The sequence below is a fragment of the Hemiscyllium ocellatum genome, chromosome 10 (genome assembly GCF_020745735.1).
Source record: "Hemiscyllium ocellatum isolate sHemOce1 chromosome 10, sHemOce1.pat.X.cur, whole genome shotgun sequence".
NCBI lineage: Eukaryota > Metazoa > Chordata > Chondrichthyes > Orectolobiformes > Hemiscylliidae > Hemiscyllium > Hemiscyllium ocellatum.
The window spans coordinates 57,466,689-57,481,649 of record NC_083410.1 but is presented as its reverse complement, the minus strand read 5'-3'; the positions used below and the strand labels follow the sequence as shown (position 1 = coordinate 57,481,649).

General features: G+C 41.7%; 1 protein-coding gene across 5 annotated transcripts in view; it reads right to left on the bottom strand.

Annotated features, from left to right (window-relative positions):
* LOC132819436 (echinoderm microtubule-associated protein-like 6) overlaps window positions 1-14,961 on the bottom strand; it is a 512,298-nt gene that overhangs the window by 380,367 nt on the left and 116,970 nt on the right. The window lies entirely within an intron of this gene.

Sequence of the window (14,961 nt, the reverse complement as noted above, 5' to 3'; positions counted from 1 at the left end):
AAAATGACATTATAAATCCGTTGAAGAAAAGGTCAGCATTGGTTTTTGCTTCTGAATACAATGAAGGAAACATACTGCTGCAGTTTTGCAATCTTTAAAGAATTTGAAATGAAAAATGAATTTTATTTACCATTTAACCAAGACAGAGAAAATTTGAGCACACAAAGTACAGCATTTCGATTTCAGAAAAGATTCAGGAAATGTGGGCTTGTGCTAAGGCCCATATTGAGCAGTTCCAGAAATTTCTTAACTGAAGCTGGATGTACAAAGCTTCTTCGGAATAAGGCTAAGTTTTAAAACAATTTTAAATGAGGTTACCTCTGTGTCATGGAGTTTATTTGAAGTTTGCAGAAAAGATGTATTTGGTTAAAATGTTGCAGGACCTGTTTGAAGCTCAGAAAATTTAACCTTGGTTACATGATGAATCAAGGAAGAGGATGAGTTTCTCATGACTGGGAAGTTAAGCCACAGCTAAGTCAAATCCTATGTGATATGAGAAGAGAATTCTCTCTGATATTTCAGTACTGTATGGGATGCTGTTGGGATTAGTTGGATAACATTTTTGCTTTTGAAACAGGATTTCTTTTAAACCATTTTAACTACATTTCTTTCGTGTCAATAACTATTGTGGTGAAGTTCCAATCTGAAGCATTGAGTGTGTGCTGTTCAGTAAAAGACCACCACCTTGTTAAAACCAAAGTGTAGTCTATCTACCCAGCTCTTATTCTAAGATCTCACTTGTCCAGCAACATCAGTTGGGATCAAAACACCTAAATCTGGAATCTCAGAAAATTCCTGCAATACCACTTCATTAAAAATGATTTTATCTACATTTTTAATGAGAACCACTATAGAAACTTGTCAGACTGCAAGCTTCCTGGCAAATAGTGTTTCAGCACCTTGGGTCCCCTGGACACTTTGTCTTATTTCATTCTTCATGCCTTATACTGTTAGTCAGTCTTGTACCACTCCTGAAACTTCAGATATCCTCTGTGCTCTGTCTAATTATCTTCCTCATCCAGTTTTGGCCCTGGTTCTGCACTCTGAACTGATGTGGCCCTTTATTTTTCCTTTTTGTTCAATCCATGCTCAACAACTGTTGTTCTGCCTAGTTGGCTCAAATACACATCTGCCCTATCTTTGATAGTCTTTTAGTTCATATACAAGTTGAAACATTTTATTGTTCACTTTTCTGAGTAGATACTCAAATTGTTTCTCAAATTGTTACAGTATTTCAGCTTTGTGCTGCTTGAAATTATTGGAATGTAGGTCAGATGAACTGGAATAGGTTTCTTTTAAATTCAACATTTAAACAGGTTATCCATGCTTAATTTAAGTATATCAAGCTGAAGAAAAAATGCATAAAGTATATTTAATTTCTAACTTACTCCTTGAATAAAGACACTGAATTTTCAAAGCCCAAGGAAAATAAGTAGGGCTAAACTTTACCAAAGAAAACTGAGAAATTTCACAGAAGGCTTCTTTTCATGAACTCTTGTGTTCTCATGAAATAATCTGCTCTCACTTTATTATGTATGCACCACACCACTTATGGCACTCCACTCAAGCTATCTTGTAATCACTAATGGCAGAAGTACTAGCCAATGAGGGTTCTTCTGGGATTGCTTAGCTGTCAATTGCTGCTAGTCATGGACAGCTTCTCACAGTACATATAATAGGAGGGAATCGAAAAAGAACAGTATCTGAAGACATATAATTGGCATATGTGATACTTCATTAAAACAAAATATTATTTGTAAGTGCACTGCTACCTTACATCATCTGTCAGCAACTGCAGCTGCAAGAATGAAGCTACGCCCAGATATGACACCATACCATTTAATAATCTCATCTCAGGGAGTGCTACTCTTGCCCCAATGCCAAGTCTAATATCTTGTCATTATTCAGTGTGGGATTCTTCACATATTGGAAAGTCTTCAAAAAGTGGTAAAATGTCAACTTGTGTTGAACAGCTTGAAAAGCAAAAAAAAAATTGGAGCATAAACAAACAGTCCCTTCAAGAAGCAACAAATTTACAGTCAAGGAATGATCACTACACCTAGTTCAGATCCTTTGGATGTAATGTTAACTAAATCCCATCTTTCTTGTCAAGCCCAATGCTACAAGATTCTATCGCAATGAACGAGGTGATGTTCCTCCTGTTCAATGTCTTCCGTCTTCCCTCTCAGGATACTGCTGCCATTCTTCCAATGTCCATCACATTCACCCCTTGCCTGCTCCAATTGTTCATAGCAAAGCTCTCTCAGACTGATCCAAGAATCAGAACCTTATTTTCAAGAAGCCCATTGTTTATTTGACAATGGTCCTAGCAGAGAATGTTTAAAAAACACACAACACCAGGTTATAGTCCAACAGGTTTATTTTGAAGCACTAGCTTTTGGAGCACCGCTCCTTCATCAGTTGATTGTGGATATTAAGATCAAGCTCACATGTTGGAAAGTCTTCAAAAAGTGGTAAAATGTCAACTTTATAGCCAAAGGAGTCCAGTGTCATGGAGATGTGATACAGTAAACCATCTCAGATTAAAACCTTCTCTAATAGGATATGCTGGTTTCTGTTCTTTGATATATAAATCCAAAGAACTTCTTTTAACCTACATTCTCAAGATAGCTCAGGTTTTTAAACAATAGGTGTGAAGTCGGAGTGTATTCCAATGCTATATCAGACTGACAAACCCTTTTTATAGTTTTACATAGTTTAACATGGATTCATGCAGTTTTTGAGCAAAATAAAATGTAATTATGGGGTGAATTTGTTTTTGCAGAATTACATTTTATTTTGCTCATTTTACTTCTGTGAGCATGATCTTAACCTCCACAACCACCTGATGAAGGAGCAGTGCTCCAAAAGCTACTGCTTCCAAATAAATCTGTTGGACTATAACCTAGCGTTGTGATTTTTAACATTCTCTGCTAGGACCATAGTCAAATAGACTATGGGCTTCCCAGTCCAACATCTGCACCTCCAAGTTCTAGCAGAAGAATGATCTGCATTGAATCTATACTTAGATTCAGACAGAGTATTGTTGCATCATAGAGGAACCCACATTTTTAAATGGTAGCCCTGGTCTCCAAATAACCTCCTTATGAGACATCCAAAAATTAAAGTGAAACAGGAACCCAAGAATTCAAGGATACGGGCATCAAGTTTGCAGATGGTTTGGTATAAATCAAACAGCTGCTATATCCTTGATGGTGTCAATCTTCTTGAGTGTTGTATCTGCACTCATCCAGTTTAATGGAGAGATTTTCATCACATTCATGATTTGTGCCTCGTATATGTGGATAGGCTTTGGGAAACAGGACTCCTACCCTCTGACCTGCTCTAGTAGCCAATGTACTTACAGTTCAGTATCTGGTCAATGGTAACACCCAGTATGTTGATAGCTGGATATTCCTTGATGTTAATGGCATTGAATGCCATGGGGCATTGGTTAATTTCTCTTGGATATGGTTGCTGCCTGGCAAAAATGTTAGATTAGATTACTTAGTGTGGAAACAGGCCCTTCGGCCCAACAAGTCCACACCAACCCGCCGAAGCGCAACCCACCCATACCCCTATATTTACCCCTTACCTAACACTACGGGCAATTTAGCATGGCCAATTCACCTGACCAGCACATCTTTGGACTATGGGAGGAAACCGGAGCACCTGGAGGAAACCCACGCAGACACGGGGAGAACGTGCAAACTCCACACAGTCAGTTGCCTGAGTTGGGAATTGAGCCCGGGTCTCAGGCTCTGTGAGACAGCAGTGCTAACCACTGCCACCGTGCCGCCCACGGTGCTACCGTTAGTTGCTACTTGTCATCCCAAGCTCAGTTATGTCCAGCTTTAGCTGCATTTGGACATGGATTATATCAATATCAGAGAAGTTGCAAGCATTGTGTAGTCATTAGCTAACATCTACATTTCAGACTTTAAGCAAGAACAAGAGGTCTGCAGCACAGGAAAGGTCCTTTGCAAATTAAATCTGCATTGGCCAAAGACTAATTATTGTAGTCCAATTTTCCAGCACTTGCCCAAAGCCTTGTATGCCTTGGCATCACATTGGAACATCTAAATGCTTAAATATTTTTGTGAGGGTTTCTGCCTTAGCACCCTTTATAGTCAGCGAGTTCCAGATTCACACCACTCTGTGCAAGGAAGAATTCTTTCACACACCTTCTAAACCTCCTGCCCTACTTTAAAGGTGTGCTCCTGGTCATTGATCCTTCCACCGAGTAGAATGATATCTTCCTGTTTATACATCTCAATCATGTCCCTCCCCTTCAGTCTCTGCCACTCTAAGGAAAATAACACTAGTCTATCCGCGATCTTTTCATAACTAAAACTTTCCAGGCTAAGCAACATCCTGGTAAACCTCCTCTGTACTCTCTCCAGTGCAATCAAATCCATCCTATATGTGGAATCCAGAACTGTACAATACTCCATAAAACATTAGTTAAGCTATAGCTAGATTTCCAGCATCACCACCTCCCTGCTCCTATGCCTCCCCAATAAAGACAAGTATTCCATATCCCTTCCTAACCACTTAAGTAATTATCCCAAAACCATAAGGAACAGGTGGACATGCACATCAACATCCCACTGATCCTCAGTGCTTCTACCATTTATCATGTATTCCTTTGTCAGCCTTGTTCATCCTGCCCGGTGCATCACATCACATTTATCTGAATTGAATTTCATTTCCCACTGATCAGGCATCTATATCCTTTTGTATTCTAAGGCTAACCTCCTATTTACCACACCACCAATTTTCATATCATCCACAGCATATTGATCAACTCTCCTACATTTAAGTCAAGATTATAGTGGTGCTGGAAATGCACTGCAGGTCAGGTAGCATCTGAGCAGCAGGAAAATCGACATTTCGGGCAGGAGTCCTTCATCAGGAATGAGGCTGGAAGCCTCGAGGGTGCAGAGAGATAATTGGGAGGGGGTGGGGCTGGGGAAAAGGTAGCTGGGAGTGCAATAAGTGGATGGAGGAAGGGGTAAAGGTGATTGGTCAGAGAGAAGGGTGGAGTGGATAGGAGTGAAGGAAGATTGACAGGTGGGACAGGTCGTGAGGATGGTGTTGAGCTGGAAGGTTGGAACTTGCGCAAGGTGGGGGGAGGGGAAATGAGGAAACTGATGAAGTCCACATTGATGCCCTGGGGTTGAAGGGTTCTGAGGCGGAAGATGAGGCATTCTTCCTCCAGGCGTCAGGTGGTGAAGGAGTGGGGGTGAGGAGCTCCAAGACCTGTATGTCCTTGGCAGAGTGGAGGGGAAGTTGAAATGTTCAGCCACAGAACAGTGGGGTTGATTGGTATGGGTGTCTAGGAGATGTTCCCTGAAGCGCTCTGCAAGAAGGTGTCTCGACTCCCCAGTGTAAAGGAGGCTGCATCGGGAGCAACAGATGCAATAAATGACGTTTGTGGAAGTGCAGATGAAACTTTGATGGATGTGGAAGGCTCCTTTGAGGCCTTGAATGGAGGTGTGGATGCAAGTTTTACAATTCCTGCGGTAGCAGGGTAAGGTGCTAGGAGGGGAGGGTGGGTTGTTGGGGGCGCATGGACCTGACCAGGTAGTCACGGAGCGAATGGTTTTTGCAGTAAGCAGGTAAGGGTGGGGAGGGAAATACATCCCTGGTGGTGGGGTATATTCGTAGGTGGTGCAAGTGTCAGAGGATAATGCGGTTTATACGGAGGTTGGTGGAGTGGAAGATGAGGACCTGGGGGGGTGGGTTCTGTCTTTGTTTCCTACATTTAAGTCTAACAGTAATGGTCTCAAGTGATCTCTGCAGAACCCCACTTGATACAGATGTTCAGTCAAAGAAAACTCAACTATTACCCTTTTCTTCATTACACTCAGCCAATTCTGTATCCAATTAGTCAAACTTCCTTGGATCTCATTACTTGCATTTTCAGTCTCCCATTAGAAACCTTAACAAATGTGTTGTTGAAATTCAAATAAAATACACTACCCTGATCTACACACCCAGTTACCACTATGAAAAATTCAAGAAGGTTGGTCAGACCTGACCTCTCCAATTAACAAAAGCATGCTGATGATTCATGATTAATCTCCAAGTGCAGATTAAGTCTGTCCCTCTGAATTGCAATCAATAATTTCCCAACCACTAAAGATAGTCTGCACAGCCTGTAGTTTCCAGGTTTATCTCATGTTCCCTTCTCGAATAACAGAACCACAATAGATGTCCTCCATTCTTCTAGTATCCGTTCTGTGGCCAGAGAGGTATTCAAAATTTTTGGTAACACTGCTACTATTTTCTCTCTTGCCTCAATCAACATCTTGGGATACACTTCATCTGGTCCTGGAGAGTTATGTATTTTTAAGCTTGCCAGATCACTCAGAATCTTCACTCCCTGTGCTGATTTCTTTAATCATAACACAGCAGTTCTCCCTGATCTCTATACCCACGTCATCCCTCTCACTCGTGCGCACTGACGCAATGTATTCACTTACAACTCTACCTACGTCCTTTGGCTCCAGGCATAAATGACCACTGTGATACTTAATGGGGTGAGGACACTACCCTCTGGAACTTGGGGACCTTGTGGTGCACTGGTAGTATCCCCACCTCTGAGCCAGGAAGCCCGGAATCAAGTCCCAACTGCTCCAGATGTGTCATAACATCTTTGAGCAGGATAATTAGAAAATCTCTACCTTCAGGAACTCTTGGAGCTATGATGACTGACTTCAACCACGTGGGGTTCGGAGTTCAAACAAACCAATAAAGGATGGTAGTTACTTTCCCTAAAAAGGGATAGTAGTGAACCAGATAGATTTCTTCAACAAACAAGAGCCTCATGGTCATCATTAGACTTCTAATTTCACACTGAATTCAAACTTCCATGGAGGGGTGCAAATCCCAAATTTGCCAGAGTATCTGGATTATTTGTCTAGCAACAATACCAGCATGGTCAGATCCACTGGTCACATTTCTAATCAAACAATTTCAGGAATACCCCCAGAAACAAGATGTTCTCAGTAATGCATGTAGCAAATATTCATATCATACGCAAATGACAGTTTTGCATTGTCCTTAATACAATCAGACATGGAAGGCTCTGACCTGGATGGCCTATACACTATGCCAACAATCAAATGTATCTTATTCTGATCACAAAAGCCATGTTACTCAAATACAAGAGGAGATTGCAAGTGAAGTAGGATTACTGAAATCTTGTCCCACCACCCCACACCGCCCACATTAACCAAGAAAGGCTACAGTGCATATAAGACTATGCTGACAAATATTTATAATCCAAGGTGTGAAGAAATCTGTTCCATGCTGACTGACCTTGCAAATTAATCCTACAGTGATGCTCCTAAAGTTACTGAAATTATTTCTGTTTCACAGAAATGACAATGATCAATTTGTAATGGTAAATGACATGATTAAGATTACCAGTGGCCAGGATTGTATCCCACATAGTTGATCACTACATACTTTTCACATACAGGGTTCCATGATTACTGATGTCTTTAACCTGTCCTGCCTACTTAATGCAACTGTTCCCTAAAGGGCCTCACTGGGGCAGCACAATGGTTCAGTGATTAGCACTGCTGCCTCACAGCACCAAGGACCCAGGTTTGGTTCCAGCCTCGTGCAACGGCCTGTGTGGAGTTTTCATATTCTCTCCATGACTGCGTGGGTCTCTTCCAGGTGCTCCGGTTTCCTTCCACAGTCCAAAGATGCGATGTTCAGGGATGTGTAGGTTAAGTTCATTAGTCAGGAGTAAATATAGGGGAGTGGGTGTGGGTGGGTTACTCCTCAGAGGGTTGGTGTGGACCTGTTGGGCTAAAGTGTGTTTCCACACTGTAGGGGTTCGATGATTCAGTCACAAGTTGAGCCTGACTCCGCAGGCAAGAAAAATCTTTTTATATTCACTTCAGGTATTGGGGCAGTCATCTATTGAAGCCAGGATGGTGGTGACCATTGATTGTCCACCCCTCCACATTGTCCAATGTACTCTTGTCTTCCATCTTCATTTATTGAGTTGCTCCCTGTCGGCTCTGCATCTCAGCATGCTACTCAGTCACAATGGTGGCCCTGTAGCTCACTTTGACTTTTAGTGAACAGATACTCAGGACTGACCGTTGCCCAAATCCCCTTAATGGCTTGGAATGACAGTCCCAACTGACAATTGACCAGACCCCTGACTGCACCTCCCCAACTGACTTACTGCTAATCCCCTGACTGGTTGCACTAGACCTGCAAGTCTAGCTGTGATCCTCTCCCTAGAATCTGACCCCTAAGAAACTAAATGGCAGACCCTGGACTGAGATTGATGCTTTCTCGGCTGATTATGGTCAGACTTCCAATTAAAAACAGTACCTTGTGGCATGATTGAGAGCTTCTCGCCGCAAACTTTGAAATATAGCTATTTGGCTGATGCACGGTGTCTTAGCTGTGTAAGCTGCTGGTACATGTTATAGGTATTTTTATGGACTAGGCCAGACCACTCAAAACATTCTTAAGCAGGCAACCCAGACCGTAACTTTACTATTTGTTTCGATAAGTGTACAGTGACAATTACCTGGATTAAGTTAGCTAGGTTGACAACTAGGTTTTAAAATAGACAAAAAATTGTTCACAAAATTATGGAAGGAAATAAAGAACATAGTAAAGAATACCCACAAAATTCAGTCTATCCAAACTAGACTTAAATTATGTTGCAACAGTTCCAATAAACAAACCCCTTAAACACAGAGCAAAAATTAAACAAAGACTAACAGGTCGAAGTTAGAAGGGCAGAAGGAGAGACTTTAGCAGCCTGTTTCCACACAGCTTTTGCTGCACTGATTCAAACAAGTCTTCAGCTTTTAGGACTGATCACTCCACTTTCATTATACAGGCCACTTCTAAAACACAAAAGCCTAAAGTTCCATCTGTTTACGTATAAACAAAAAGGCCTCTCGGTATATCCTTTCATCTCTGTACCAAACCAGTCATTTCAGAGCCCGGACTGTTTTATGACCTCTGAAAAAGCCAAGGACACAGTATCCTTGAAAAAATGAACAGCTTTTGGAAAAAATGACCAGTTTTGAGACACATCGCCCCCTTAAAGTGAACCATCAATATCCAAAGATGGCTTCATTTTCAAAACTCCTCAAAAAACACACATATACACTATACTGACTAGACACATGCAAACATGCACAACCACATTCGAATTCAGGCCGTGGCATACCCGCCACCAAACACCTTCATATCTCATTTGAATCTTGACAACGCATCGGCAATCATGGTTTCGCGACCTGCCAAATGCACAATTGTGAAATTAAATGGCTACAACAACAAGCTCCATCTAAACCGTCTGGCGTTTTTCTCCACAAATGTTAATAGGTTATGGTCAGTGTATACAATTGTCTTAGATGTGTTGCTGGTAATATAAACATTGAAGTATTGTTATGCCAACACCAAGCTCAAACTCTCTTTTTCAACTGTTGAGTATTTCTGTTGATGAATGTTCAACTTCCTGGAAAAATACCTGATGGGTTTTTCTGTCCCCTCGTCAACCTCCTGCAGGAGCACCACACTGACCACCGGCATCAATAGCCACCTTGAAAGGCTTCATGTAATCTGATGTGGCTAATTCTGGGGCAGTGGTTAATACAGTTTTTAGGCTGTCAAATGCCTTTTGACAGTCTGCTATCCATTGATACTTTAGATTAGACTTACAGTGTGGAAACAGGCCCTTCGGCCCAACAAGTCCACACCGACCCGCCGAAGCGCAACCCACCCATACCCCTACATTTACCCCTTACCTAACACTACGGGCAATTTAACATGGCCAATTCACCTGACCCGCACATCTTTTGGTCTGTGGGAGGAAACCGGAGCACCCGGAGGAAACCCACGCAGACACGGGGAGAACGTGCAAACTCCACACAGTCAGTGGCGGGAATTGAACCCAGGTCCCTGGCGCTGTGAGTGCAGCAGCCACACCGCTAAAATTCAGCACAAACTTTTGGTAAAATCCACTCAATCTCAGGAATCGTAGTACTGTTCTTTTCATCAATAGTGTGGGAAATTCCCCCATTACTTTCATTTTTGCATTCCTATGGGACCATTTGTCCATGTTCAATAACATGGCCCAGGAAGGTGACTTGGCTTTGGCAAATTCACTTTTAGCTAGGTTTACCACCGAGCCTACCTTCCGAAGACAAATGAAATAAATGCTGTAAATGTTCCTTCCATGAGTGACTAAAAATCACCAGGTCATCAATATACACCACACAATTGGGTATCCAGCAATGACATTATTAATTCGTCTCTAAAATGTGGCTGGAGCATTTTTCATAACAAATAGCACGACTCTGAACTGATATAGTCCATTAGGTGTTATGAAAGCCGAATTTGTCTTTGCCCTCTCTGACGAGGTACTTGCCAGTAGCCTCAGAGTAAGTTCAGCTTAGAAATGTAAGTTGCTTGTCCTACCTTTTCAACACAGTGCTCAAATGGTGGAATTGGATAAGCATCAGTCTTTGTAACTGCACTGACTTTGCGATAATCCATACGTAATTGTTGGGTACCATCTGGCTCTGGCACCATGACTGTGGGTGAGCTGCAGTCACTGTAACTCACTTTGATTATGCTATCTTGGAGCATGCGTTCTAACTCCTTCTGAATCTGTGCCAACTTGAGACAGTTATGCCTATATGGATGTTGTTTAATCAGAACAGCATCTCCTATATTTACATCTTGCACATCTTATCTCCTCATGTGATAGTAGTAACTCTTTCAGGTTGTTTGAATTTTCTTGTGGAAGGTAACTCAATAATTTATCCCAATTTTTGACAACTTCCTTTATTGTCCAATTTGATTTGAGGAATGTACAATTCAGAATCGTCTGAACTTGGTTCTTCCTTCTGGGCTGTAATCATTAACCCCTCCTCTTGCTTTCCTTCTCTGTCAAAATACCTTTGAGCATGCTGAGAGATTTCTTCCTGTCTGGAGTCCCTAACAAGTAGTTCATCTCACTCAATTTCCTCTTGATTTGATAAGGTCCACTAAACCTTGCTTTTTAAAGGTTCACCTATTACGGGATGTAACACCAATACCTTACCCCAATGGCAAAATTGTGAATTTTTGATTTCTTGTCCACTTTGTGTTCCATTGTATGCTGAAATACTTTTAAATGCTGTCCAGCAAACTCCCCAGCTCTATTGAGTCATTCTCTAAAATTTGACAGATAGTCCAAATGGGTGGTCTCTCAATTCTGACTTATTAATTTCTCCTTAATCAATTTTAATGGCCCTCTTCCTTCATGCCCAAAAAAAGAATTCATATGGTCTGAATTTGGTCCATCAATTCGATGCATCTCTGATTGCAAAAAGCACAAACAGAACTCCCTTATTTCAATCATTTGGATAGTCCTCACTATAAGCCCTCAACATGGTCTTTAGTGTTTGATATCCCTTTCTAGCACTCCTTTCGATTCTGAATGGTATGCAGTAGATTTGAGTTGTTTTATTCCCAAATTATCTATAACTTCCTTGAATAGTTTGGATGTGAAGTTTGACTCTTGATCTGACTGGATCTTTATTGGTAGTCCATATCTAGCAAAAAAATTTAATTCCTCTGCAACCCTTTTTGCTGTGATATTGCATAATGTGACTGCCTCGGGAAATCTAATTGATACATCCATTACTGCTAATAAATATTTATTCCCACCTTTTGTTTTAAGTAGAAGATCTAAGCAATCAATCAAGACTCTTGTGAAGGATTCTTCAAATGCTGGAATAGGTATAAAAGGTGCAGGTTTTATTACTGCCTGTGGTTTTCCATTTAACTAACATGTATGATTTGTCGGGCAAAATTCAACTACATCCTTGTGTAGTCCAGGCCAGTAAAAATGTCTTTGTTTTAGCCTGTGTTTTCCTCACTCCTGAATGATCTCTAAGTGACAGCTCATGTGCCATTCACAGCACCTCCTTTCTATACCCTACTGGCAAAACAATTTGATGAACTTCTGCCCATTTCTCATCTGCTTGAATGTGCGATGGTCTCCATTTCCTCATTAAGACATCATTTGTTAAGTAATGATACTCATAGATTTATTCACTCTCCTTCTCTGTATATGCCTTTTCATACAACTATTTTAAATTTTCATCTTTCTGCTGCAACTCATAACCTTAGCAGAGCTAAAGATATTTTGCATATTTACTTATTTGGTCTTGTTCTGTCCCACTCATCTGATCAGAAAAAGTATTTTGAGAATGCTACTTGCGCTTCCTTATTTGTGCCTTTTGATCTCTCCTCTCCTCGTTCAACTTGTGACTCTGATCTCGTTAAGACACAATCTGGGAAGATTCTCAGATAAACCTTCTGTATTGCTTCAGTTGCCTTTGTCTCCACTGGCTTTCCCACTAGAGTAGGCAACACACCTACCAGTGAATCAGTTATATCATTTGCAAGGCCAAGTTGTATTCCTGGAGCTGACAGTTTGTCCAGTACTCCTACCACAAATTCTCCACTCTATTCCGGACACTCTAGCCTCAGTTTACATAATCGAGCATTTTTAGTTTCTCCATGAATTCCTGTTACCAGTATCTCTTCTGACAATTGTCCTTCAGTAGTACATATCTCCTCATCCTTCAGCATCACAGACTGAGGGGATCCTGTGTCCCTTAATATTGTAACCTCTTTACCCGGTACTCCTGGCCTACGTGGATAAACTTTACCCTTGCATGTATATTTTTTAAACAAATCTGGCATGTCCTCCTTTAATCAACCTCTGCAGCTTTCTAGCTTTCACTGTGCTTTCTGTTACCATGCCAACAAAACTTCCAGGCTTGTCCTGTTTTCCTACATTTGGCTTCCTCCTAGCCTATCAACTCTGTGATTTCATGTGTCCCACTTTATTACAATGAAGACACTGGAGCTTTTTACATTTTTGTCCACTTCAAGGGTTTCTTTTTACCCTGTGGTAAGTTATCCTTATGATCTTCACTAAGATCTACCTTTCCCTTTCCACGTGAGGATTTCACTTTGCCCCAGTTTCTATTCCTCATAGATTGAAATTGATTCTGGAAGCTAAACTTTGGTTTACGGACCAACTCATAGTCATCAGCCACTTCAGCTGCTAACCTTGCCGTTTTAACTCTCTGCTCTTCTACATGAGTTTGCGCTGCTTCAGGCAATTAATTTTTGAATTCTTCCAAAATAATTACCTCTCTAAGGCCATTGTAGTTTTGCTCTATTTTTAAAGCTCTTATCCATTTATCGAAATTACTCTATTTGATCCTTTCAAACTCAAGATAGGTTTGACCAAGGCTCCTCCTTAGATTCCTGAAACATTGTCTATAGGCTTCTGGTACAAACTCTTATGAACTTGAGATGGCTTTTTTCACCTCCTCATACTCCCCAGATACCTCCTCCCATAGTGATGCAAAGATCTCACTAGCCCTACTACAAGTTTTGTTTGGATCAATAAAACCCACATGGTCACTGACCACTGCATTTGTTTTGCCACTTTTTCAAATGAGATGAAAAAGTCTTCCACATCCTTCTCATCAAATTTAGGCCATGCTTGAACATACTTAAACAGTTTTTCACTAGGCTTTTAATTACCAGGGGCTTGCTCATCCTCAGTCTTCCTCACTAACCCTACTTTAAGCCTTCACCTTCATCATTTTATGCTGACTTCACCTTTTAGTGTCAGTTTCTGAAGTTCTTTCCTTTTCTCCCTCTTCTGCTGCTCTCTTCCCTCTCTTCTGCTTTTAATCATAACTCAAACTGTTTCAATTTTACTGCCTTTTCCTTCTCTCTCACCTCTACCTCAAGCTGCTTCATTTGCAATTGAATTATTTGCATATCTATAGATCTTGATAGTGTTTCTAGCAAATTTAAATGCGGAGCTACTGCTGATATCATCACATCTTTCCTCACATTAGGAGGTAGCTTCAACACCAGCTTGACTACTGACTCCTGCATCTTGGTCTTATTCACCTTCTGAAAAATTTCCAAAGTCACCTCATCCACCTCCAGAAAACTCTTCGCCACTGAAAGAGCCATTGCTATCCCAAGCTTTGTCCACCCAACCAAACCAACACCCGAAATAAAGACACTAGCACCTACCACTCACTGTCTAAATCTCTTAAAAAAAGGCCCCGATCATTTTTGGACTACACTTTGTTTCCACAATGTGGAGGAGATCAAGTTGTGAGCAGTGAATGCAGTAGACTAAATGCATTTGGGCCCTTGGTTACTCATGAGGGAGGAAGTAAATGAACAAGTGTTATACCTTCTACGGTTGCAACGGAAGGTGCCGTGAACTTGTGGGGGAATGTTGGGACGAAGGAAGAGTGGACCACGGTGTCCTGGAGGGAATGGTGTCTGTGGAAGACTGACAAGAGCGGAGAGGGGAATAAGTCTAGTGGTGGCATCCCTCTGGAGGTGGTGGAAATGGTGGCTGATGATCCTCTGGAGGTGTGAATGTTGGTGGGATGGTAGGTAAGGAAAAGGGGTCCCGATCATTGTTGCGGGAGGGAAAAGAGGGGTTGAAGGGCGGGAGATGGGTCAGACCCAGCTGACGACCATGTCAACAACAGTGCTAGGGAATCATGGCGGCACGGTGGCATAGTGGTTAGCACTGCTGCCTCACAGCACCAGAGACCCGGGTTCAATTCCCGACTCAGGCGACTGACTGTGTGGAGTTTGCACGTTCTCCCCGTGTCTGCGTGGGTTTCCTCCGGGTGCTCCAGTTTCCTCCCACAGTCCAAAGATGTGCGGGTCAGGTGAATTGGCCATGCTAAATTGCCCGTAGTGTTAGGTAAGGGATAAATGTAGGGGTATGGGTGGGTTGCGCTTCGGCGGGTCGGTGTGGACTTGTTGGGCCGAAGGGCCTGTTTCCACACTGTAAGTAATCTAATCTAATCCTTGACTGAGGGAAAATGTGGAAAAAAATTTCAGAAGCTCCTTTGTTGC